This window comes from Mauremys reevesii, linkage group 21 (genome assembly GCF_016161935.1).
Source record: "Mauremys reevesii isolate NIE-2019 linkage group 21, ASM1616193v1, whole genome shotgun sequence".
NCBI classification, from domain to species: Eukaryota; Metazoa; Chordata; order Testudines; family Geoemydidae; genus Mauremys; species Mauremys reevesii.
Genome location: NC_052643.1, coordinates 1,903,064 through 1,930,567, shown reverse-complemented (window position 1 = coordinate 1,930,567; position 27,504 = coordinate 1,903,064). Strand labels below are relative to the sequence as shown.

The following is a 27,504-nucleotide window of genomic DNA, read 5'->3' as shown; positions in this document are numbered from 1 at the left end:
ATATAAGCAAACTTTTTTGGTGTCTTTCTAGTGTTCCATTGGATAAACACTGATTTCATTTTATTTTTTTTGTATCAGGGATGTGTTATCAATGTTCATCAGTTAAAACTGAAAATCAGAACCCTATGTTTAGAGCACCTAGAGAGTATAAAACCCTCCTACACCATGAGGTCGCTGGGAACAGAGCCAGCGCCCAGGACAGAGTTTGGCTGGACTAAGACCTTGATACACTATGGAAACCTCAGAACGACTTGGGTGAATCTTGCCTGTGAGCATCAATGAATCAATGAAACAAACAAACCATGCATCCAGGCACCACCAAACAAGTGGACAAGGGGGATCCAGTGGATCCAGTGTACTTGGACTTTCAGAAAGACTTTGACAACATCCCTCAGCAAAGGCTCTTAGGCAAACTAAGTAATCGTGGGATAAGGGGGATCCCATACTGATCAATCATTGATCAATAACTGGATCAAAGATAGGAAACAAAGGGTAGGAATAAACAATCAGTTATCATAATGGAGAAAGGCAAATAGTGGGGTCCACCAAGGATCTGTGCTGTTCAACGTACTCATAAATGATCTGGAAAAAGGGGTAAACAGTAAGGTGGCAAAATTTGCAGATGATACAAAATTACTCAACATAGTTAAGTCCAAAGCAGACTGTGAAGAGTTACAGAGGGATCTCACTACACTGGGTGACTGCGCAACAAAATGGCAGGTCACATTCAACACAGATAAGTGCAAAGTAATGCGCATTGGAAAACATCATCCTAACTCTACATACAAAATGTTGGGGTCTAAATTAGCTGTTACCACTCAAGAAGGAGATCTTGGAGTCATCAAGGGTAGTTCTCTAAAAAACATCTGCTCAATGAGCAGCGGCAGTCAAGAAAGTGAACAGAATGGGATAGAAAGTAAGACAGAAAATACCATAATGCAGGGGTGGGCAAACTTTTTGGCCTGAAGGTCACATTGGGGTTGCAAAACTGTATGGAGGGCCGGGTAGGGAAGGCTGTGCCTCCCCAAACAGCCTGGCTCCCACCTTCTATCTGACCCCCTCCCACTTCCAACACCCGACTGCCCCCCTCAGAACCCCCGACCTATCCAATCCCCCCTGCTCCCTGTCCCCTAACCACCCCCTCCCAGCCCCCCCCGAGTGCTGCCCCCGCGATGGCATAGCTGCAGGGGAGGGGGGACAGCAGGGGAGGGACCAGGGGCAGCCTCCGCAGCCGGGAGCTCAAGGGCCAGGCAGGACGGGCCCACGGGCCGTAGTCTGCTCACCTCTGCCATAATGCCCATATAAATCGGCGGTGTGCCCGCACCTTGAATACTGCTGTGACCTTAACAGCACCCAAACACAAGGGAGTCAATGGTATCTGGCAGGGAGTTTCATCTAGCCTGATCAGTTCAGTGTACTCCAATTCATTAATGTCATAAACTGTATCACAGGGGTCCCCAACATCTAAATGTGCCCATGTCCTGGCCGGCGGTGGAGCATCCGCCGAAATGCTGCCGAATTTCTGCGGCATTTCGGCGGCGACACCTCTCGATGACGTCTCTTGTCAGCGGCAAGTGGCATCATCGAGAGGCGTCGCCGCCGAATTTCTGCGGCGTTTCGGCGTTGCTGCCTCTCAATGACGCCACTTACCACCGCCAAGAAACGTCATCAAGAGGTGTCGCCGCCGAAACGCCGCAGAAATTCGGCAGCATTTCGGCGGATGCTCCACCGCCGCCACGGTCCTTCGTCTGGCGCCCACCAGACAAAAAGGTTGGGGACCACTGCTGTATCAGATCTGTGTCATGTAAGGTATCTCCATCTGGGAAGACAAAGGGAGCTGGCAACCGGTACTTCTGCGGAAGGTTCTGACTGAGAGACAGTCAGCCATGCTGGACAAAGAGTGGTTGGTGAGAGAAACCATCTTAACCAATGGCTGTACCTTGCTAGATGAAGGTGTGTGTTTTTCACTTTCATCTGCTTGTAACCATTTCCACCTTCGCTTTTTATTTGGCATCACTTAACCTGTGTCCTCTTAATGAACCTGCTTTATTTTAACCTAAACCAACCCAGTGCTGTATTTGAATTGAGTTTTAACTCCAGTTAATGTGGCAAGCTGCTGGATACTGACTCTTTAAAGAAGCAAACCAACCATATTATTCCTCGCTCATGGAAAGGGCTGGATTCGCAAAGCACACAGTTTTGGGAAAATTCAGTCCTGGGGGTGTGTTGGGGTCACTTGGCTGGTGATAACCAAGGTTGGTGGGTACCAGAGTGTGGCTGGTGTGTAACAAGCAGGCTGCGACAATCATACTGCTGAGCCTGGGCTGCTTAAAACACACAGACATTTGGTACATGCTTGTCTCCTGGCTGTCAGAGTCAAGGCTGTGAGCCACAGCTGCAGAGCATTTAAGGACCCCAGGGTTACAGGGAGGTGGTAACACAACCCCCTCACTAGTCTGGATTGCACCCCAGAACATGACAACTGTGTGCAGTTCTGGTCACTCCATCTCAAAAAAGATACATTAGCACTGGAAAAGGCGCAGAGAAGGGCAACAAAGATTCTGCATGAGGAGAGATTAAAAAGACTGCGACTGTTCATCTTCAAAAAGAGATGGCTAAGAGGGGCTCTGACAGGTGTATAAAATCTTGAATGGTGCTGTGGAGAAAGTGATACGGAAGTTTTATTTACCACTTCACATAACACAAGAACTAGGGGTCACCCGATGAAAATGATACGTAGCAAGTTTAAAACTAGCAAAAGGAAGTACTTCTTTATACAACACAGTCAATCTGTGGAACTCATTGCCATGGGATGTTTGAAGGCCAAAAGTATAACTGGGTTAAAAAAATAGATAAGTTCCTGGAGGACAGGTCTGTCACATTACGCCCCATATTCTTCATAAAAATATGTTATAATATGAATATAGCATACCTTAGAGCTATTTTATGCAAGATGGGTAATGTGAGATATCATTGGAAAGGTTACAATTTATTGAATGTGATTATACAATCTGTGTACATATATAATTACTGTATCTGGAGTTAGGAATATTGACTATGTAACAATTACAACGGTGTTTGCACCTGGAAAACGCCCACCAGACAATAAGAAATCAGCCTGCAATGGGCCATCAGGAAAAACAATAAGACTTTGAAGATACTAATCTGCCTTCCTGAGAAGCTTCTTGGGATGCTGCTTTGACACTGCAAGGTCAGGTGACTCTTATCACCTGGTACGGAGTGTCACCTTGAACACTGCTGGTATTTTTCCACTGGGAACGATGGATTCCCACCTTATGTAAAACTTATTTAAGGGTGGGAAGTGAGTCTATCAGGGTCTCCGGTTCTTCACTGAATCACTGCCCAAGGTGACTGCTGGAAAGACTGAATTGGGGAAAGAACTGGACCCAGGCTAGAAGGTGTCTGGCTTGTGAAGAATTTAATATCTGGAACTTTAAGCTGCAAACAAAAGCAGTTTGTCTTCAGGGAACTCTGCAATCTGCCTGAGACAGCTTTGAGGGGAAAAATTACTGTGTGGGGCCTGTTTCCATTGGTGTATTGGGCTTGGTTTGTGTGTTTTGTTGTGTTTGCTCGGTGGTCTGATTTGTTCTGTTTGCTGTCCCTTATAATCTCTTAAAATTTACCTTTTGTAGTTAATAAACTTATTTCTTGTTCATAACATAACCCCAGTTTGTGCAATTCATATCTGGGGAGGGGAGGGCAAGAAGCTGTACATCTCTCTCTCTCTCCACACTGAGGGTGATTGTTATGAGCTTGTGCTGTGAAGATTTTTCTGCATAGCACAAGACAATATTATTTTGGGTTTACTCCACATGAGAGAGGGGTGAATCCCCGAGCTGAGTCCTCTCACACAGAGCTGATTTCAGTCTGTGTCTGCAGCCTTACCTGTGTGTGCCAGAGGAGGCTTGAGGGCCTGGCACAGCAAAGACAGGGTGAGGGAGCCCAGGCTGGTGGAACGAGCGGGCTCAGTGAGACCCTAGCACATCAGGTGGCATCTCCGACAGGGGATCCAATCCGTCACAAGGTTCATCAAGGGCTATTAGCCAGGGTGGTCAGGGACGCAACTCCATGCTTTGGGTGTCCCTAAACCTCTGACTGCCAGAAGTTGGGACAGGGAGCAGATCGCTCAAGAATTGCCCTGTTCTGTTCATTCCTTCTGAAGCACCTGGCACTGGCCACTGTCACAGACCGGATACTGTATTAGATGAGCCACTGATCTGACCCAGCATGGCCATTCTTATGATCCCGCTACTACTCTACTCACAGTGTTGGGCTCCTCTCTCGGCACTCTTGGGGTCAGAACCTTCTCTGAATCTCCTGCCATTGGAACAACCACTCCGCAGAAAACTCACTGATCATTTGCAAATCTTAGATGAAAACTTACCTTTGTATCCCTACTGTGACGGGGCCACCTAAGTGCCCAGATTAGACAGACAGAGATAGACCTTTCCATTAATCTCTGCTGCCACTATTAATCTTGAGTAGGAGCAGAGAGGTTATTTTACCTCTATATTTGACACTGGTGCTGGAATCCTGTGTCCAGTTCTGGTGCCAACAATTCATGAAGGATGTTGATAAATTGAAGAGGGCTCAGAGAAGAGCCACGAGAATGATTAAAAGATTAGAAAACCTGCCTGACAGTGACAGACTCAAGGAGCTCCATCTATTTAGCTTAACAAAGAGAAGGTGAAGGGGTGACTTGATCACAATCTGTAAGTGTCTACAATGGGGAATATTTAATAATGGGCTCTTCAGTCTAGTAGGGAAAGGTCTAACATGATCCAACGGCTATACATTCAAACTGGAAATAAGGCATAACTTTCTAACAATGGACATGGTTGATTCTCCATCACTGACAATTTTTAAATTAAGATTGGAAGTTTTTCCTCAAATATCTGTTCTAGCAATACTTTGGGGGAAGGTCCCTGACCTGTGTTATATAGGAGGTCAGATTAGATGATCACAAGGTCCTTTCTGGCCTTGGAATCTAGAAGTTATCATTGTAATAACTTTATTAAACCCTGTAAAACACATTGGGACACAATGGGTCTGACAGACACAAAGTAAAGGTATGTTGGGCTGTCTCCTTCTCAAAGCCAGTCACACGCTACAGTCCAGACTGCCTCAACTGTCACTATCAATGTGAAGCCACGTGACAGCTCAGAAGTGTCCGAAAGGGTCCCTTCCTCGGGCAGAGGGTGCTAAGGGGGCAGATCGGGTATGTGGGCTGCTCTGTTTTCCTGCACTGTCTCCCAATGGTCCAACACACATTTTCCCATCTATCTTGTGGACGTAGCTGAACGCGGATGGTTGGAATTCCCATTTTGCAAGCCCCCTCTAATGAGCTCCCAGCTCACTCCTGCTCTCCTGAGTCCCTGGCTATTGACTCTGGACTGTGCATACGCCCATGGAGAGGTGGGTCAACATGCCCTTGGAAGTGAGGTTAGGCAAACATGCTGCTGCTGAACTGCTGGCCTGCATGTCAAAAGAGTCATTTATACCAGGACTACAAAAGTCAAACAATTGTTTGTATAAACAGCTGAGGGAACAAACTGGATTTTTCTCCCACTAAATTCACTGATTGCACTAGATCAATCACACTTGACCACGACAGTCCACTTCTCCAAAGCGCGGTCCCAAAGGGCTGTCATTCAGTCAGGACAGGGTGCTAAGCCAACCCACTTCTTCACTTCTGCTTTGAAAGCCCGCTCTTTTCTGCCATCTTTGATTTACTTTTTATAGATAAGCTTCTGGCTCTGAAAACATTTTAAAAGCTTCAATAATGACCTGACCACAAACTCCCTCAGTAGCCCTAGCTAGCAACAAACCACAGAGGAAGGCACAGAAAGAATCATAAGGACTCAGCCACATCACCGCCATGCAGGAGAGAGCAGCTGGCACAGAGGCAGGGAGTGATACAAGCAGATCTTCACAACTGCCAGTCTCCCAGCATTCACATCTTCACCCAGGCTGCTAGCTAGCCTCCCCTTTGCCAGTGCAATGGATGCCTGCAGAATTCTGTGCCTATACCTTTAAGCCTGAAAAATGAATTGAGACAAATCGGACTGCTTGTGCCTCCAGATACCCGATGTCTGCCATCTGATACATGGCACAGTTTGGAGCCCATAATCCAATGAAGGTGCAAATTTACAGGCAAAAGCAGTACTCGCTAAAGGCAGGCCAACCTTCTGAGAACATGAAGCTATGCGTAATGGCGGCCTATCTAAAAATCAATGTTTGTAACATTTGGGGAAGGAATGGATGCTCCAGCTCTCAGGAGTTAAGAACATAAGAACGGCTGTACTGGGTCAAACCAATGGTCCATCTAGTCCAGTCTCCTGTTTTCCGACAGTGGCCGGTGCCAGGTGCCCCAGAAGGAATGAACAGAGCAGGGAATCATCAAGTGATCCCTTCCCGGTTATCCACTCCCAGCTTCTAGCAAACAGATGCGAGGGACACTCAGAGCATGGGTTGCAACTCTGCCCATCCTGGCTAATAGCCATTGATGGACCTATTCTCCATGAACTAATCTAGTTCTGTTTTGAATCCTGTTATAGTCTTGGCCTTCACAACATCCCCTAGCAACGATTTCCACAGGTTGACTGCGTGTTGTGTGAAGAAATAATTCCTTTTGTTTGTTTTAAACCTACTGCCTAGCAACTTCATTGAGTGACCCCCTAGTTCTTGTGTTATGTGAAGGAGTAAATAACACTTCCTTATTCACTTCCTCCACACCAGTCAAGATTTTATAGACTATCATATCCCCCATTAGTTGTCTTTTCCAAGGTGAAAAGTCCCAGTCTTTTTAATCTCTCCTCATACAGAAGCTGTTCCATACCCCTCATCATTTTTGTTGCCTTTCTCTGAACCTTTTCCAATTCCAATCTATCTTTTTTGAGATGGGAGGAACATATCTGCACATGTGTGTACCATGGAGTTATATAGTGGCATTATGATATTTTCTGTCTTGTTATCTATCCCTTTCCTAATGGCTCCTAACATTCTGTTCACTTGGTTGACTGCCACTGCACAGTGAGCAGATGTTTTCGGAGAGCTCCAAGTGAGCACATAACTGGAATTCCAATGCCTGCCATTACATATAGTCTACTCTATACTACCTATTATCAATCTATCACTTTACATAACAGCAGTCGCTAAGGTATTTAAGCACTGTACAAAACCAGAGAGTGACTGAGATGAGTATTTATGTTACATACACTAAAACTAGGTTAAAAAACCAGGGTAAATAAAGTCAAGCACTCAAAAGTTAGGAAATGCCAGTATTATGGTCGTCTGTGCAACCTTAATTCTGCTCCCCTTGCGCATATACAGCATGATACAGTCTTTAATTATATCATCTCATACTATTTTTTCCCTGGGCCCCCTGCCTCATTCAGTACACAGGATGGAGCATGCTCCAGGAATGCACTGGGGTTTTGCTGTGAAGAACGCAGTTGTGTGTACAGCACCTCAGTCACTGTAAGAGCTGGAAGGTGCATAGAGAATGAGAGTGGGTTGTAGGACACCCTTACAGGTACAGCAGGGGAGGACAGCTCAGTGGTTTGAGCATTGGCCTGCTAAACCCAGGGTTGTGAGTTCAATCCTTGAGGGGGCCATTTAGGGATCTGGGGCAAAATAATCTGTCTGGGGATTGGCCCTGCTTTGAGTAGGGGGCTGGACTAGCTACCTCCTGAGGTCCCTTCCCTGATATTCTATGATTCTAAGGCAGGTGAATACCAGCCTGGAGGATTTTCCAGCTCTGCTTTTAGCACAGATTCCCTATGTGATGTTGCACAGGTCACTAAAATGAAAATATTTGCAGGTGTCACTGTGTGTGTTCCACATTTGCTGGGTGCTCAATGTGAGACACTGGGGGCCTGATTCTTAGAAGAGCTGAGCACTCACAACTGCACCTTGTTGGTTGGTCCTGCGGTTGCCTAGCAGCCAGGTAGTCCTGACGTCTGATCCTGTCTCTGCCACGGCCTCACTATAGGGCCTTGGAAAGTCTTTCAGTCCTGGTTTCCCCTTCTGTAAAATGGGGGTGATGATCCTAACTCACCTGCCTCACAAAGCAGTGTTGCACAGAGCAATTAGTTCCTGTCAGTCCTAGGATTTGAACATAGAAAGCACTATAAAAAGCTGTTTGCTGAAAAATCTGGCTCCCCAAACATGGGTGCCCAATCACCAAGGCACCCCAAACTAGTGGATAAGTATCCACAGGAGGTGGGTAGGGGAGGTTAATGCATTGACTTCACACCTTTGGTTGATTCACCCAAACTTTCCTGAACGCCCCCATGTAGACAAGCCCATCGATGTGGCAGATTCTTTCGGAGGGGCTGGGGCTAGATGGCAGAGATTTGGCTCAGCCATATTGGAAAGCTGGGACCCAGTCTAGGTTTGTATAATCTCTCAGTGAGATTAGAGCCGTGGTCCCCTCCCCTTTACCAGCAATGGAATCTGCCTGTGCCCCCCTCCATTCCAGCACAGTTGGCTCAGCAGAGGAGCCTGGGCTGATCACAGAGCTGGGGGAGGAGCTGGGACTAGAGGCGGAGCTGGCCTGGGGGTGGAGAGAGCAGAGCTGGGTGGGGGCAGAGTGGAATTGTGGCTGGAGCTGGGCTGGGGGCGGAGCGGAGCTGTGGCTGGAGGCAGAGGCGGAGATGGAGTGGAGCTGTGTCTGGAGCAGGAGCAGAACTGAGTGGTGCTCCCTCCCTGCCCCCCATGCTGGGCTGGCCTGGGCCCCGCCATTCACCCTCCTGTCTCCCAAACATTCCTCTGCACCCATCTAGGGGGGCACGCCCCACGGTTTGGAGACCACTGGGTTAGAGGGCTTGGTCAGTAATAAGGGCTAACACCAGTCAACAGATTAAATGAGACTTGAACTTAAGACCCCAGATCAGTGCACCTCCCTCCAGGTCAAAGGAAGCTTCAATGGGGGAAAGCAGCACCAACACAGGCAATAATAATTCTGTCCATGTCCCATCCAGAGACGTGCTACGTGGCAAGACGCCGGTGCGATGCATACAGAACATTCAGGGTTTTCAGAAACAAGCTGTACTGAGCAAAACACAGACGGGAAACAGCAATTTTCAACAATTCTTAATCTTAACTTACCCAAATATGAATGGATTTACCCAGGGCCATCAAAAGGCACCTCCCTGACTTGAGGGCTTTTCCCTTACCAAATTTCAAACTCTTGCTGCAAACTATGGATGTGTCAGAGCTGGGGTTTTTTAATAAACTAAACTAAAAAACGTAAGTAATTTTACAATGGAACGTGTTAGGCAAGCTAAATACAGGGGGTCCCCAATGGCTTCAGCGTGAGTGGCACCAGGGTGCCTGAGTGCTGAACTATGGTCCAGTCTGTGTGCATTTACGAATATCTATGAAACATGTCTTTGTAATCCCTGTTGTTCCACAGCTCTCTGTATGCACCTCCTCTGTTCTCCCTTGGTGCTCTGCCTCTCCACAAACAGTGCATGCATCCTATGTGTGATTTAGCATGGGGAGGTTGGGCGGGAGAGGTGAGCATAGCATGGGGAAGGCGAGGGACACACGGAGAAGTTAAGAGCAGACACAGAGAGCGAGAAGGAAAAAGAGAGAGGGACGTGGGGCACAGGAGATATTCTTGGAAGGCAGCATAAGGTGTTGACAGATACCAGGGTCAGGGTTAAGAAAACAAGGCAGTGAAAGCTGCAGAGACCCCCCAGGGTTGAGGCTGACCTCACCCAGCGCTGCAGAAAGGACACATCATTCCACACATACGACATCCTCACCCGCCTCTCCGCATGCAAGTCTGACCCCACTCGCTCCCTGACAGTGCGCACAGCAGCTACTCAGCCCTGGAAATGAGGGTGATGCTTGCAAATGCACCCAAGCGATACATCCGACTCATTGTGCTGCCCAGAAAACCCCATCAGTCAGTTCTCAGCCTCAAGCCTGGTCTGAAATCCATTTGAGCCAACAGCTCCTCCCACCAAACCCTTCTAGATCAGTTCCTGCTCAGTGAGATAGCCTGAGCTTCCAAATTGCAGCTCTCCTGGGATGCAGGTCATTGGTGGGACAGGCCCTCATGGCTCCCAGATGACATTGCTGATGGGCAGAAGAGTTCTCCAGGGTCTGGAGCTGTGCTCAGAGCTCTGTGCAAGGAGACACACACCTTAAGCCTTCTGCATTCACTTGGTTCAACCTTATCCACTACTGCTGGCATCCCCAGGGATCAGGGGTAGAGGGACTGCAGCTAAGCAACAGGTGTCTGTGTTTGCATATGCATGAGTGGGCACGTGTGTTTATATGTGTGTGTGTGCATATATGTGTGGGTTTGTATCTGTGTGTGCCGGTGCGTCTGTCTGCACATGTGCACTATGTGTGTGGTTGGGGAAGGGAATTCGGTTTCACAGCTGGCTGACCCCACCAGCCATGCGTGAAGGGTGTCTGGGTGACCGGAAAGGGGCTGCATGGTCGAATGGCCGTCACTGAGTGTAACCCACACACGGTGGGAAATGCCTGTGTGGGGCAAATCCCAGACACTCACTTCGCTCAGGGACCTTAGGAGCCTCATTTCCACTAGTGGTGCTGACCCCCCTTTCTCCCAGGCCCGCGGTTCCTCTCTTCTCCAGCTCACAGCGGCACCGCAGCTAGGATGGATCCGGCACAGCTGCTGTATGGACCTCGGCCTGCAAACCTGTCCTACCCCATTAGCCCCACTGGCATCCAGCTCAGTAACAGGTGTCTGCTCGGCTGCTGCAGGCCCTACGCAGCCAGCCCTGGAAGCTGACCCTGGGTGGCAGGGCCTGCTGCAGATTCTGAACTAAGCTCATTGCTGGCCTACAGGGGTGCAGCTCCCCTGAGCTCAGCAGTGAATGTGACACTGTGTTCTGGGCTCATGCAAGGGGCATACGGGGCTTGGAAGGGTCAGTGTGGAGAAAACGTTCAGGTGAGATATTGCATGCCAAGCCTGCCCTGTCTGACTCAGCCCACTGGTTTTCCACTCGTCTGGGACAGAAAAAGACGAACTGATCACTTAATGAAAATAAGTGGTTACCTAGGTTCAGCTGATCACGACCTAATGACATTTGTGATGTGCACACAGAATACAGTCCAGCCTCTCACACAGTGGTTCTCAACCCGCCACAGGCCACTTGCTGCCCAGTCAGTACACAGCTGCAGCTCATGTGACATCCTCAGGGCCATCAGGGAGTATATATTCTGTGGATGCAGCCCACATAACACAGAGAGAGTTGCATATGTGGCCCACAATGGTAAATAGGTTGAGAACCACTGCTCTAATATATAGACTTGCTGCAGGAAATGGGCCTCTTTTCCAAAGTTGAAAACAATTACGACAAAACTGATTGGAAGAAAAACTGTAAACCAAACAATGGAAAGGATAATTGAAAGTTCTTAAGAAGAGTTTCTAGAGCCCCCAAGCCCCACAATTCCATAATACAAAAGCAGGCTTTGTCAGTTAAAAAACAACCCTGGTCAAGAAGGGAAATGAAAGCAGCAGTAAAAAAAAAAAAAAAAAAAGGCATGTATCAACTGGCAAAAGTGGGAACCTGACACCAATGACTATAAATTAGCATTATGAAATTCAGACAATTGATAAAGGAAGCTAAAGGTATCAGTGAAAAATCAATGACATGTGAGTTTAAAGGGCAATAGGAAAGAATTCTCTCAATATATCAGGAACAAATGACATCCTACATTCATTACTATACCGACACAGTCAAATTGTCCACAACAATGCAGAAGAGGCTGAAGTGTTCAATAAATATTTTTGTTCTGTGTTTGGAAGGAGCAGGATGATGTATTCACAATGTACAGTGATCATGAAATACTTTCTAATCCATTAGTAACTAGCAACAGCAACTGCTAAAGTTAGATATTTTTAATCAGCAGGACCAGATAACTTACATCCAAGAGTTTTAAAATAATTGAAGAACCCTCTGAGACATTGATATTTGATTTTTAACAAATCTTGGAACGCTGCAAAAGTTACAGAGACCTGGAAAAAGCTAATACTGTATCAGCTTCATATTTTAAAAGGGTAACTTTAGGCCAGCTAGCCTGCCATCGATCCTGGGCAAATCATGGAAAGGCTGATATGGGATACAATCAATAAAGAATTAAATGGTGGAAGCATAATTACAAATTTGGTTGATAAAGGTAATTGTGTTGACACAGTATGCTTAGGCTTCTGTAAGACACTTTACCTGGTACTGCATAACATTCTAATTAAAACATTCTGAAAAGGATCTAGGAGTCATGGTGTTCACCCTTCAAAAAGGATGTTGAAATATCAGAAAAAACTGCAAGAATGATTAAAGATGAAAGCAACTCAATCTACTTACTTTATCCGCAAGAAGGTGAAGAAGTCACAGTCTATAAGTGGAGCGGATACAAAATTTATATCCGCGGATGCAGATAGCTACGGATATAATGTGGATCTCGGCGGAGCCGCAGGGCTCTACCGGGAATCATAGCGGCGAAAACAGCAGCATGTTGGGCTGCCGCTCGCAGGAGCCAGCACCCAGCCCAGGCAGCTCCTCCAGCATGGCTGTACCACTCCCATCCCTGCCCACTGGGGCAGGCACCAGGCTCACCAGCAGCTGTCCCTGGTCACGCTAGCGTGTGCAAGCATCTTGCACACTCCCGGACGGGAGACCCAGTACACTAACCACCCTGTTACACACACCCAATACAAGAACTATCCACACACCCCCCCCCTGCACACACCCAGTGCACTAACCACCCCTGCACAATACATTAATCATCCCATACATACACTGCAGTGCACTAAGCTTCCCCCTCTCACGCCCATATACTCTGCGCCTGACTAGTTTGGTGCCACAAGTCACGCAGGGAAGCACGGGAAGGAAAAGAGGAACAGGGGCTGGGATGTGGGAGCCCAGCCACCCTGTGCACGCAGCTCCCGGAGAGTGGGGCACAGAGGAAATGCAGGCGTGGGAGCCAGGGAGAAGGCACCCAGTTAATCAGGTGGGAGGCACTGCCAGGACTCCTTGAGCCAATCCCAGGACAAAGGGAAGGCCCCAGGGAAGCCATTCCCATAGACCAGTGGTTCTCAAACTTTTGTACTGGTGACCCCTTTCACATAGCAAGCCTCTGAGTGCGACCCCCCCTATAAATTAAAAACACTTTTTATATACTTAACACCATTATAAAGGCTGGAGGCAAAGCGGGGTTTGCGGTGGAGGCTGACAGCTTGCAACCCCAAGGGCTCCTGACCTCCAGTTTGAGAACCCCTGCCACAGAATATCTGCAAGGGTCCCAGAGAAGGCCCTGTCTGTGCCAACCACAGGATTACACCAAGCCCCTATACCTGCACTGATGTCTATGCAAAGGAGGAAGAACTGGCTAGCTCAGCTGGTTAGAGCATGGTGCTGATAACACCAAGGTCATGGGTTCAAGCCCCATGCTGGCCACTCCGTGTGCAGGATGCAGAGGGTGGCATCTGCTCTTTATGGACTAGATGACCTCCTGAGGTCCCTTCCAACCCCGATATTCTAACTCCTAACCGGGCTACTCACCTAGCCCTCCGGTGGCTGCTCCCTGCTTGCCTGCAGCATACCCAATTCCTGCGCCTGGGACACAAAGGCGCACAGGGGCCCTTATGGGCAAGACTACACAGGCAGGCATGCCCCGGTACAGCTGGCATCAGGGACGGGCCAGTGCAAGGCAAGTCACGGAGATGGCTCCAGTGCTAAGAAGAGTGTTTATGGGACAAGGTGTGGTGGAGCTTTCTGTGCCCCTGAGCATGGGCAGGGAGTGCTGGGCTGTGTGCCTGGGGCACGAGGGTGGATAGGGAGAATCAGGGCAGGCAGTGCTAGTCTGTGCCCAGGGCATTGGGGGATCTCTGTGGCCCTGAGCGTGGGGCAGGGAGTGCCGGTCTGTGATCGGGGCATCAGGGAGGACTGGCTGTTATCCTGCTCCTGGGCACACATTTAGGGTGACCAGATGAGATGAAGAAAATATTGGGACACTGAGGGGGAGGGGAGTCTGCCGGCGGAGAACAAAACCAAAACAAACCAGTGTTGCCGGCAGAGCGAAATATCAGGACCCTACACACACTGCATCTCTGTGGCTGCCCTGCCCATGGCCAGTGAGCCGCGGTGTCAGGTGTGACTCCTGTTCAGTCAGCCCCACCTTGAAGTCATGTGCCCAAGTCTTTTCAGATGGTGCTGGGGACCCAGCCTGGTGGTGTAGCCCCTCGGTGCAGTCGCTCCTCCCCCGTCTGTACCCACACTGGCACTGCCATCCCCTCCCCGGGATCCCTCCCCAGGCAACCGCATCCCAGTGCCAGGCAGCTGCCAGTCTGCCCAATCCGAGCGGCACCACCATACTGGGACCGAAACACTCAAAGGGCTGCCATCCCTGCTCTAGTGCTGAAAATTAAATTAAAAGCGCGACAGGGACAGTTAATTAAAGCAGATTAGTGCGAGACTAATTAGGGACACTGACACTGGAACCATCAAGCCCTGTGATGTTAATTAGCTGTTCATTAATGTCAGCTCCCTGTTCAGTACAGAAATATGAACAGCCTTTCTCCTGGGTTCACTCACGGCAGAGCAAACAGCCATGTTACGCTTGCCTCTTCCAGGAGTGTGGGCTGAGATCCTGCAGCGGGCCCCCCCCCCCGCGACGGCCCAGCGAGCCCCTGGCTGCTGCTGGTCCCCCTTGTCTCCTGCATTAGTGTGGTGCGCGGCAGCAGGCAGACCCTGCTCTCAGTTACTTCCGTGCACATGAGGGTTACCCCGGGCTGGTCAGTGGCCCCACACTGGATTTATGCTCTGGGTCTGGATCCAGGCCTGCCAGCGGATCAATGGCTGGGACACACTAGCCACCCCCCAGGGATGCAGGGAGCTGTCTGGTGTCTGTAGAGACGCAGTGGTGATGGCATGGAATCCACCAAGCATCCTGCCTTGGGGCCTGGCCTCACCCGTCTCCAGACTGGACCCCAGGAGGGGTTTAGGATGGGCAGGGCAGGGCAGGGCGGGCAGCAGGATCAGAGAAAGGCAGCTCCTGGCAGGCCCAAGGAGTGTGCATCAGACTGCAGCTGGCTGGGATCCAGAGCTGCCAGGAGGGGGAAGCTGCTCTCACCCAGCCACCAGCCCCATCGGCAGAGGCACAGTCTGCAGCCTCTTGTCAAAATGTTTGATTCCTGCAGCCTGCTGGAAACAACAACTGGCATCAGTGTGGGCACCCACCCAGAGCCGCTGCCCTGCCCTCTGCAGAGGAGGCACAGCAAAGGGGCAGCAAGGCCCCAGCAGGCGCTCACATGACAACCGGCACCCAACTCAGTCACCTGCCCCACACATACAGATCCCAGTCCCAGGTGACAGCAAGGAGCCACCGTAACACGACCTGCAGCACAAGGACAGCAGAACCTTCCCCAGCTGTGCATGGCTGCACCAAGGGGGTCAGCCAGCCGGCACAATGAAACCCAACACAAGAACGTGTCAATCGCAGCCACGCCATGGACAGTCCCACAGTACTGACCACCACTGCATGGCTACACTGGGAGCTGTGGCGCACAACAGCCCCTCCCAGCCACAGGCCCCCATATACGCCTGCATCATCTAACCAGCTTCAGCACACAACACCCCATTCCAGCTGCAGACCCCCAATGCCCCCTCAACACCATCCGACAGAGCTCCAGCACACAACACCCCATTCCAGCCGCAGATCCCCAATGCCCCCTCAACACCATCCGACAGAGCTCCAGCACACAACACCCCATTCCAGCCGCAGATCCCTGATACACCTCAACAGCATCCGACAGAGCTCCAGCACACAACACCCCCTCCCAGACACAGACCCCTGATATACCCCAACACCATCCGACAGAGCTCCCACAAAGTACTGATCTATTACTCACACTAATTAGTATCTTTCTTCTCAGTATCTTGGGCTTGGTCTACCCTTGAGCTTATTTTGGTACAAGCAACATCACTTAGGGTGTGAATAATCCATACCCCTGAGCGATGTAAGTTACACCAACCTACGTGCCAGTGTGGACAGTGCTATGTTGGTGGGAGAGCTCCTCTCACCGCCATAGCTACCGCGTCTCTCAGCGTTGTTATGCCGACAGGAGAGCTCTCTTCTGTCGGCATAGAGCATCTTCACCAGCCGCGCCACTGGAGCGCTTCTAGCATAGACTAGCCCTTACGTCTCCTCACTCCTCATGGGGGGATGTGCTACTCACTGTGCCACAGGCCATGAGTGTCTGTCCCAATACGAGCCCAAGACATCCTGGGAAATCTCCCAGCATCTGAACACATTGCAACCACGGTAAGCACAGCCGCTCTTCTGCTCCATGCTTTGGCTCTTAGCAGTGGCTTCCCCGCACTGCACACACTCAGCTCTCCCCTTACCCCACAAGGAAGGAAGGGCCCCAGCCACATTCATGCAAAATGGCCGAACGTTCAGCAGATCATACCCCAGCTCACAGCTCCTCAGTGCAAATAGCCCTTGAATGTATTGCCAGTTAGTCAGCGCTTGCACCACAGCTCGTCTGAGCACAACCAGAATCCTGATGTATCACAACGGAGGTTTCTAGTGTGAGCCTGCCGTGCACGTCTGTCCCACCACAGTGCACTCCAGTGCAAAACACCACTTCCCAGCAAAATGCCCCACCACACTGGCCTTCTGAGTACAACCCTGCCCTATAGAGCTAGAGACAACATGGCACATCCCTCTTCAGCCCCTGGTCAGCAAGGCCTTCTGCAAGCAGTGACCGGCATAGGGAACTCATCCAACAGCCGGTGCAGAAGACTGCGCAGGCTCTGGAGCGAGGACTCTGTTTGTGTATGGTGCATGTTGGCCAGGGGCAGAAGCTAAGTGAAGACAGGAAGAGATCTCACTCCGCTGCTCGTCCTGCCCCCAGAGCATATTTAGGGCTTTCAGAAGGAAACAAAACTTGCTTTTCTTAACACTAATCAATTTATAGCAATCAACATAAAACCCATTAGGAGCTGTTCCCCACTGGAGTTTCAAAGAGACTTCTGACCCCACGAGGCACTGAGCTGATTGATTAGAAATTCCTGACACTAATGTGTGTCTTAGAAGGGTCCAGTGTAGCTTTAATTGCTCTCTCCTGGGACAGTGATTGCATGTCCACATCTGTCAGTCGCACTCTGCATGTACGGGAGGAGAATTCATGAGCAATACTGAGTTGCATGGCACAGCTGGGGAGGAGGCGGAATCTGCTGGCTTAAACAACCTCTGTAAATCCCATGGGGCAAATCATTTGCATGATCCCTTTTTCCTTGGGCAAGAAGCTTTAATGCATCAAGACATAAAAAGAACCACACTACGGAATGGAGGCAGCCTGTGCAGTGGTTAGAGCGGCAGTTCTCAAACTGTGGGTTGCGGCCCCAAAGTGGGTTGCAAGTTTGTTTTAATGAGGTCGCCAGGGCTGGACTCCCTGCAGCCCGGGTCTGAAGCCGGAGCCCGAGTTCCGCCGCCTGGGGCTGAAACTGACACCTTAGCAGCTTAGCTTTGCTTGGCCCCTTGTGGCCTGGGGTCCCAGGCAATCACCCCGCTTATCACCCCTAACGCCAGCCCTGATTCTAGACTCTAGAGTAACACAGGGCACTGGGGTCGAGTAGTAATTTTTGTTGTTCAAAGTGGGTCGCAGTGCAATGAAGTTTGAGAACCCCTGGGTTAGAGGACAGGGCCGGGGCCCACGATTCCTGGGTTCTGTTCTGGGCTCTGTCATTGACTCCTTGGGTAACCTCAGACAAATCCCTACCCCGCTCGGTGCCTCAGTTTACCTCACATTAAAAAAACAGGGTTACTGATCCTTATCTTCCTTGCAGGCCCTCAGATGAAAGCTGTTAGAAATAGGAAGAGTATGATTATATTTCTGATTAGATGCAGAGGACAGTGTAGAAAGAACTCATCCTTCATGGACATATGTGACCTCCCTGGCTGGCTGGCTGTTTACTGATGTTGCATAGCCTGCATGCTATACATTAGTTTGCCATGCCTGGGTGCCCATCCTTCTGTATGTTCCACCAGCAGTGGAGTGCATTGGCCACTCAGCCTGTCACGTAAGTTACATAACATGGTGTTGATTGCACCTGCCCTCATCTTGCTGGCAGAGGGGAAGGGCCGAGGTTCCAGCATGCAATGCAGCATGACCTCTCCGATCATGCTGGGACCTGTGCTCCCGATGGGCTCAGGAATAAGATGCAGATCTGCATGGGCAGTGCTCATGAGCTCCATAGACTGCCTGACGCTCCCCAGGCTGCATTTGGACTGTAACGTAAAAGCAAAGTCAGAAGTACAAGTCAATGGCATGGTTTTTGCCAAGGCCTACAGGAGTATTGCACAAGGAGATCCCAACTCTTGTTACGCTAACTCTGTTCATTTGCTCCTCTCCGTTTGGATGCTGACGTGACCCAGAGCCAGCTCCTTCATGCTACACAAGACAGTTAAAGACCATGCCCAGGGAGATTACATGACTTGCCCAGGGTCACACAGGCAGTTTGTGGCAGAGCTAAGCGTTAAACACATGAATCTCGGAGTGCCAGGCCAGCAGCTTAGCCACAAAACCACCTTCCCTCTCCGGGATTCCCATGGGGGCACCCCGCGGCCCTTTGGGCAACAAATGAGCTACACCTATGTCAAGTTCAGAACTAAGGGACTCTTTGAGGAGACAGAGACCCACGCTGCACACATGGACTCAGAAGAATCAGTCTCTTAGAAAGCCAAGTGACATGCCAACCTGATGAGGGGTGCCTGGGAAGGACAGGCGGACCCTCTCCTAGTATTTGAGAAGTGCTTCCCAAACAGCTAGGCTCTGCCAGGATGGCCCCTTCACCACTCATCGTGCAGCTAGGCTGCAGACTGGGTCACCGAAATGTGCAGAAAGTCCCCCATAGATTAGTCCATTTTCCTGACATGCACAGGGCAGCAACGATGGGTGCCTATAAAGAGAATGCAGGGGGATTGCTATAGTGCAGAGACCCAACCTCTCCTCCTACACGGCCCCATCTTCAGTGCACCCCTTCCATCTGGCCATAAAGGGGGGGCACGTCATGGGAGGGGAGGGGCACAACCGGATTGCTTGCTCTCAGGGTGAGAACACCTGCCACAGACTTGTCTCTGTGGGCGTTTGCTCTCATTGGTCTCCTTGAGCAGAGGCTTTCTCTCCTTTCAAAGGGCGTTCACAGAGCAGAAAGCAGAGCTCTCCCTGTCGCCTCTTGGGAAGGGCTGCAGCTCTTCAGGAAAAATCAGCCTGGAAATGTGGGAGAGGCCCCCTATCAGGGGCAGGATGCGGCAGGACTTTTGTTCCAGCAGAAACGCCTTTGCACCCACTAGGTGTGGCTGGGTTGGGATTGCTTGTTACTCAGGGGGCGGGTCAGGCCATGATTTTTAGCAGGACAAACCCTGTTGATGGTACCCATTTTCTTTAGCAAATCTAAAGGGCACACAGAGGAGGTGCCTTTGTTCTGGGTTATTCCCAAAGCTGTGCACAATCCTCGCCCACCAAAACTCCAGTGGCAGATGTCTCACCCTGAGCAGCCTGAGAAGCGAACACCTGCCTGGCTTGGCCTCAGAAGCTACTCAGGGAAGGCTGGGGGGCAGGTTCAGGAGACAGAGGGGACAGGGAGGTTGAGTGTGGGGCAGGAAGGTGCAGGGGTGGCTGGAAGCAGCAGCGAGGTAGAGGGAGGCGGGGTGGGGCTCTCCCTATGTGACTGGCTGGCTTCCGCGCTGCCTCAGCCCATGTCCCAGCAGAGCAGACCCGCTCTAAGGGTTCTCAGGCAGGTTCAACTAGCTTTTACTTTAACAGATTAAAGGAACTAATCTAGTTAATGAAAGCAAATCAGCCTGAATGAGCCTCTCTCATCTCCGCTGGGGCAGCAGGTCGCCGCCGGGGAGCTCAGCTCTCCATTGCTATTAGGTGCCTTTAGCTCCCAGCAAGGACTCAAGTACTGAACTAAGTCTCCGTTGCTGAGGCAACCCCACAGCTCGTGGCCTGGCCTTTCACCTCCTGAGCAGGCACGCGAGGCCAACAGCCGCTGCGAGTCTGCACCCAGGACTCGGCAGACGCTGGCAGCTTCCTTTCTGGACACGTCCAAGAGGAAATTAGCCAGGTCCGTCATGCCTGCCAGAGTCGTGGCCCAGGGCTGAGGACACCGTGCCTGGAGGCCAGGCAGAACTGATCCAGGGGCAGCAAGGTCACTTGGTGAAAAGTTCAGAGCGGGAGGGAATCCAGCTCCGTTCACAGGCAGTGCAACGGGGGGGTGTCTACAGCCTCACGCGGGGGAGCACGACTGCTGGCGTGCAATGAGCATGGCAACATCCACACCACTTGCCATCGAAGAACAATCCCGAGCCCTGCTCACACCCCACGGCAGGTCAGCATCGCTACCCCCTCCCCGGCGGCACAGGCCTGGGACAAGCGGCAGGGACGATTCACAACATTTTCAGAAGTGACCATTGAATTTGGGCAACTCAGTGGGGGAGCGTGGGAGCCTGACTCAGCGACGGGCCTCGAGCGTCAGGAGCGTAGGGTCCTGACTCGCTGACGGGCCTCGAGTGCGGGGGCCTGACTCGCTGACGGGCCTCGAGCGCGGGGGCCTGACTCGCCGACGGGCCTGACTCGCCGACGGGCCTCGAGTGCCGGGAGTGCGGGGACCTGACTCGCCGCTGGGGCTCGATTGCAGGGAGCGCGGGGGCCTGACTCACCGCCAGGAGCGCGGGGGCCTGACTCGTCCACAGGGCCCAATTGACAGTGGCAGCAGTGCCTGAGTCATACATTCATCGATTCCAAGGCCATAAGGGACCATTGCCTGATCTGTAAATCACAGGATTTCCCCAAAATGATTTCTGGAGACAATCTTTAAGAAAAACATTCACTCTTGATTGAAAAATGGTCACTGATGGAGAATCCACCACCACCCTGGGTAAATTGTTCCAACAGTTAGTTAAAAATGTACACGTTCTTTCCAGTCCGAATGTACCTGGCTTCTACTTTCAGCCACTGGATCATGTCAGACCTTTCTCTTCCAGACAGGAGATCCCGTTATTAAATAGACTCATAAGAACGGCCATACTGGGTCAGACCAAAGGTCCATCCAGCCCAGTATCCTGTTTACTGACAGTGACCAATGCCAGGTGCCCCAGAAGGAGTGAACCTAACAGACAATGATCAAGTGATCTCTCTCCTGCCATCCATCTCCACCCTCTGACAAACAGAGGCTAGGGACACCATTCCTTACCCATCCTGGCTAACAGCCATTAATGGACTTAACGTCCATGAATTTATCTAGTTCTCTTTTAAACCCTGTTAAGAGTCCTAGCCTTCACAACCTCCTCAGGCAAGGAGCTGACTGTGCGCTGTGTGAAGAACAACTTCCTTTTGTTTTAAACCTGCTGCCCATTGATTTTATTTGGTGGCTCTTAGTTCTTATATTATGGGAACAAGTAAATAACTTTTCCTTAGTCACTTTCTCCACATCACTCATGGTTTTATATACCTCTATCATATCCCCCCTTAGTCTCCTCCTTTCCAAGCTGAAAAGTCCTAGCCTCTTTAATCTCTACTCATATGGGACCTGTTCCAAACCCCTAATCATTTTAGTTGCACTTTTCTGAGGCCAGTATATCTTTTTTGAGATGAGAAGACCACATCTGTACACAGTACCATGGATTTATATAAGGGCAATAAGATATTCTCCGTCTGATTCGCTATCCCTTTTTTAATGATTCCTAACATACTGTTTGCTTTTTTGACTGCCTCTGCACACTGCGTGGATGTCTCCAGAGAACTATCCATGATGACTCCAAGATCTCTTTCCTGATTAGTTGTAGCTAAATTAGCCTCCATCATATTGTATGTATAGTTGGGGTTATTTTTTCCAAGGTGCGTTACTTTACATTTATCCACATTAAATTTCATTTGCCATTTTGTTGCCCAATCACTTAGTTTTGTGAGATCTTTTTCAAGTTCTCTAGTCTGCTTTGGTCTTAACTATCTTGAGCAGTTTAGTATCATCTGCAAACTTTGCCATCTCACTGTTCACCCCTTTCTCCAGATCATTTATGAATAAGTTGAATAGGATTGATCCTAGGACTGACCCTTGGGGAACACCACTAGTTACCCCTGATAATTTACCATTTATTCCTACCCTTTGTTCCTTGTCTTTTAAGCAGTTCTCAATCCATGAAAAGACCTTCCCTCTTATCCCATGACAACTTAATTTATGTAAGAGCCTTTCATGAGGGACCTCATCAAAGGCTTTCTGGAAATCTAAGTACACTATGTCCACTGGATCCCCCTTGTCCATATGTTTGTTGACCCCTTCAAAAAACTCTAATAGATTAGTAAAACAGAAACCATGCTGAGTTTTGCCCAACAATTTATGCTCTTCTATGTGTCTGACAATTTTATTTTTTTACTTATTCTTATACTTATTCTTTAGCTATCTTCCAGTCACTGGGTACAGAAGCTGATTTAAAGGACAGGTTACAAACCATAGTTAATAGTTCCGCAATTTCACATTTGAGTTCTTTCAGAACTCTTGGGTGAATGCCATCTGGTCCCGGTGACCTTTTACTGTTAAGTTTATCAATTAATTCCAAAACGTCCTCTAATGACACTTAAATCTGTGACAATTCCTCAGATTTGTCACCTACAAAGGATGGCTCAGGTTTGGGAAACTCCCTAACATCCTCAGCCATGAAGACTGAAGCAAAGAATTAATTTAGTTTCTCCGCAATGACTTTATCGTCTTTACATGATCCTTTTGTATCTCAATCGTCCAGGGACCCCACAGGTTGTTTAGCAGACTTCCTTTAAATATGGGAGACCAGAATTGCACACAGTGTTCCAGATGAGGTCTCACCAGTCCCTTGTATAATGATACACGCAGCGCACAATCAACTTGTGGAACTCCTTACCTGAGGAGGTTGTGAAGGCTAGGACTATAACAATGTTTCAAAGGGGACTGGATAAATTCATGGTGGCTAAGTCCATAAATGGCTATTAGCCAGGATGGGTAAGAATGGTGTCCCTAGCCTCTGTTCGTCAGAGGATGGAGATGGATGGCAGGAGAGAGATCACTTGATCATTGCCTGTTAGGTTCACTCCCTCAGGGGCACCTGGCATTGGCCACTGTCGGTAGACAGATACTGGGCTAGATGGACCTTTGGTCTGACCCGGTACGGCCTTTCTTATGTTCTTATGTTCTTATGATACTAAATCTTCCCTGTCTCTACTGGAAATATCGTGCCTGATGCATTCTAGGACAGCATTAGCCTCTTTTCACAGCCGCATCAACTTGACGGTTCAGTCATCCTGTGATCAACTAATATACCCAGTTCTTTCTCTTCCTCTGTCACTTCCAATGGATAAGTCCGCAGTTTATAGCAAAAATTCTTGTTGTTAGTCCCTAAATGCATGACCGTGCACTTTGCACTATTATTTTTCATTCCATTTCTATTACTCCAGTTTACATCCAGATCTTCTTGTATGATATTCCGATCCTCCTCCATATTGACAATACCTCCCTGCTTTGTGTCATCTGCAAATTTTATTAACACAGCCACACTTTTGTGCTAAGGTCAGTAATAAAATTGTTAAATAAGGTTGGTTCGAAGACCAATCCCTGAGGAACTCCACTAGTAACCTCCCTCCTGCCAGACAGTTCCTCTTTCAGTATGACCCGGTGTTCTCTCTGCTTTAACCTCTGGACATCTAATAAAGTGCTCTTACTTCCCAATTATCATTCACATTTTTTCTGATAAAATTCTTCCTCACAGATGATTTGGCTCAAAATTGTTTTCAGCTTCGTGAAAGAGTCTGTACCTGTTATATATATATCATTGTACCTAAGCTACCAGTAATTTTTAGTTCTGTGATCAGTTCCTCTATCACTGCCAAGACAAGGTCTGATATAGGACTCCCCTGTGTTGGATGCAAAACTTTTGGAGTTTGGAAACTGCCATCTATAATAATTTAGAAATTACAAAGGATGTTTTGGTACTGGCAGCATGAGACCTCCAACACGTCTCTCAGATTGACGTCCCTCATGATCACACAGCTTTTTTCCTACAGCTCATAGGGCTTGACGGGGCTCAATTGTCAGGTGTGTCACTGCCTGAGTCACTGACAGGGCCCAACTGTCACGAGTGCTTTGTGCTCCCTGGTACAAGTCTGCCACAGAGCCAGTAACACAACCCAAAGCCTCCTGCCACCCAGAGCTGAGCCCTAAGCAGAATACTTGCTTCCCTTCCCCACCCCAAAGAAGCTAGAGAACCCCTGAGAAGAGGGGCTATGCCAGGGCTTTGTCCAGCACAGGGTGAGGCCCCACCTCTCACCTCGAGGAGAGGTCATGGCAGCTTCCTGTGGGGGAACCGCTGGTTGCTTTCCTTGTGCAGCAGCCTAACCTTCTGCGGTCCTGCAGATGGGTCTGGCTGGCGCTGGGGTTCCCGCTAACAGGCACTGAGGTTTTTATTGATTTAGGAAAATTCTTTTCCTAACAAGCCCTCTGTCGGGCTCCCATTTGCCACTGGTTCCTCCCCTCTGCTGGACACTGTGGGTTTCCATGCTGGTGCCATGGGAGAGAGGTTTCTAGCCAGCTAGTTTTAGTACAAGGCTCTGAACCGAGGGAGAAGCACACACTGTAAAGGAAATCTCTGCCGTTCTGTTCACCTCTGACATGCGAATCCCATCACCCACCAACAGTCTCTAGTCTCTGGGCTGTCTCTCATCACAGGCACTGGCCAAGTTTTCACACCTGAGCTTCCTCGTGGGTCTCTGCCATTAGGTAAAAATTAAAGAACCCTCATGGAGGGCAGGAACTGGGGAGGGGTGACCGAGCCTGACACCCACATTTTAACCTCTGACCCCAAGGGGGAGACACATTAGCTTAGAGGGTGCAATATTGAGCTGTAAAATGGTTCTGCCTTGCTTTCCTGGTACACTCTGGGGACTTGGCTGTCCAGAGTTGTTCTGTGTTCAGCGCAGTGCAGACTGTTACAGAAGAGATGCACAGACTGTGCTCTCTCCTGGAGGTTTTATCTTTGTTCCTCCTTGTTTTGTTATTCTCTATGTGAAGACGAAGGTTATTCTGACTGCAAGGGTCTGTTTGATCTTTGTCTGAGGAAGCCGAGTCCCAGTCACATCCCACTCCAGGAGATGTGCTGGCCATTTGGAGCACAAGTAGGAGAAGGGGCTTCTTTAACGTTGGAGCAGGAGGTGGGAGCCTGGGTGTGGGACATGCCCATCTGCTCCCTGTCCCCTAGCTGGATTAGCAAACAGCACTCCTCTAATATCATAACTGTTTGGAATCAGCCCAGCTCTCTGCAGGCATCCACCCACTGAGCATCAGCACAGAGGATGCCAAGCATGAGAGCCCTGGCATATGGAGCACCACTGGCAGGATTACTGCAAGACCTGCACCCCTGACAGCCCACTCCCCAATGGCTGGTGCAAGCTGCTCTCTGGGCAGGCGGCTGGGAGTCTGTGGGCAGAGGGCGTCACCAGTAGAGGATGTTCTCACAAATGCCCTTGCAGCCAGGGAGCAGTTCATGCAGTGCAGCTAGCAGGAAGGCGTAGGACGGTTGTATGCCCCTCTGCAGACCCCTTCCCACTCCCCACTGCATCCTGGGGCTTGCTGAGGACCAACCTAGTCCTGGGCATGAGCCCAAAAGCTGGCCTGCCAAGAATCATGCTCCTCATGGCCACTGGGTAGCAGGGAGTTGGTGCAGCGCCATTCCACTGACTTTTCACCAGCAGGGAATCCCTCCCCCAGCACAGGAGGTGTCTCCTGGTGCCAGTACAGCCAGTGTTACAGCCCCGTTACACCAGCTCTACTGGAATGAAGGGGCAGAAGGCAGGATGGGAGCCACAGTCCCCGAGACACAGGCAGAGGTGGACGCAGGGAAGGACAGGTTCTCATTGCCCTGGACAGCGTTCCCATCACTAGGAGGCGCTATGCTGTGGGGGGGACTTGGCAGGCTGCAGACATATGGACGGATGCAGGAAACTGCTGTGCTGACCTCTGGCCTTTCATTAGCACACAAGGCCATAGAAATAAACAACCTTCCCAGGCCACTGAGACGTCAGTCCCCTGGCTCTAGGTGACTGCCTGCCTAGTGTGAGCCCCAGCCCTCCAGGCATCCTGTGTGGGGCAGGGGTCGCAGCCAGCCCCCCTGGCAAGCTTTGCAACTTGGCAGCCACACCAGAGGGACCAGCCACCCAAAGCTGTTTCCATAGCAATGGGCTAGAAGCCTACAGCTGGGCTTTTGAAGCACATTCATAAAGCATCAAACTCTGCTCAGACAGGCTGGGGCCATGCTCATTGGGGAGGCTGAGCAGCACGGCCCCAGATTCTACTTGGAAAGGGAACGTGGGGGGTCCCTGGCCTCGCTGCCTCAGCTGAGATGCAGGGAAGCGTCCATGTACGTCCAAGCTACCCTGAGCACTCAGGCACAAAGGAGTCAGCGTCACTCAGGGCTGCTCATGGCTACTTCCTAGAAAACACATTCCACGTATCCCCGCGCTCCTGTATATAGCCTGTACTGTCTGCAACCACGGCACCCTATACATACACACAACCGTATTACATACATCAACACATTATACACCCCCATTCCAATCACCCCTTCATACATTCAGACCTCTTCAATTCACCCCAGGCCACAGCATACTCTCCCCCACGAACCCTCTGGATTTACACCGATGCACGTGCACACACACACACACACACACACACAGTATACCCCCAATGCAAAATATCCCCATTATCCTCTTTATGCACACACTCTCCACACGCTGTCCTGCTCTCTAGGCACAAAATCCGGCAGCTCGGCCAGCAGATTGCTTTGGGAAAGACAGGCTGTCGTGCTTAGCAGGATAGTGAGAAGGACTGAGGGTTTAATGCTCACAGAATTCAAATGGAACCTGTAAGACAATAGTCTCTCCAGCACTGTATGCGAGGCTTTCCCACCCGAGGTGGGCTGCACAGGAAAGGGGAGCTTCTGAAATCCGCACATGGCAAATGGAGGGCTGCCCCCTTGGCACATCTGGCTGTTTGCTCATCAGCGCTGCACAGCAGAGCCAGGTGTGAATTTTTATAGAACAGTTTTCCATCCAAAATGCTGTTTTGACAAAATGGTAATTTTTCGTGAAATCATATTCATTGCAATCAAATTTCATTTTGAAAAAAATTGGAAACAAAAAGTTTCAATTATTTCATTTGAAAACAACTTTTTGTTTCAAAATTTACTTTGTTTTAGATATTAAAATTTTTAAAAATAAAAAAGGTTGCAACTAAATGAAATGTTTCAACTGACCCAAAACATTGTTTTTTTCTCTGACCCCTAAATCTTTTGTAGAGTCACTGCTTTCCAGGATACAGACCCCCATTCTATAGGCATGGCCTGCATTCCTTGTTCTTAGATGTAGAACTGCATTTGGCTGTATTTACACATTTTGTTTCAATAGGCCCA

General features: G+C 49.8%; 1 protein-coding gene and 1 non-coding gene across 9 annotated transcripts in view; one reads left to right on the top strand and one right to left on the bottom strand.

Annotated features, from left to right (window-relative positions):
• EPHB2 (EPH receptor B2) overlaps window positions 1–27,504 on the bottom strand; it is a 254,352-nt gene that overhangs the window by 106,390 nt on the left and 120,458 nt on the right. The gene's annotated exons all lie outside the window — the stretch shown is intronic.
• On the top strand, window positions 13,390–13,463 carry TRNAI-GAU. The gene has a single exon. It is a non-coding gene; the product is annotated as a tRNA-Ile (tRNA).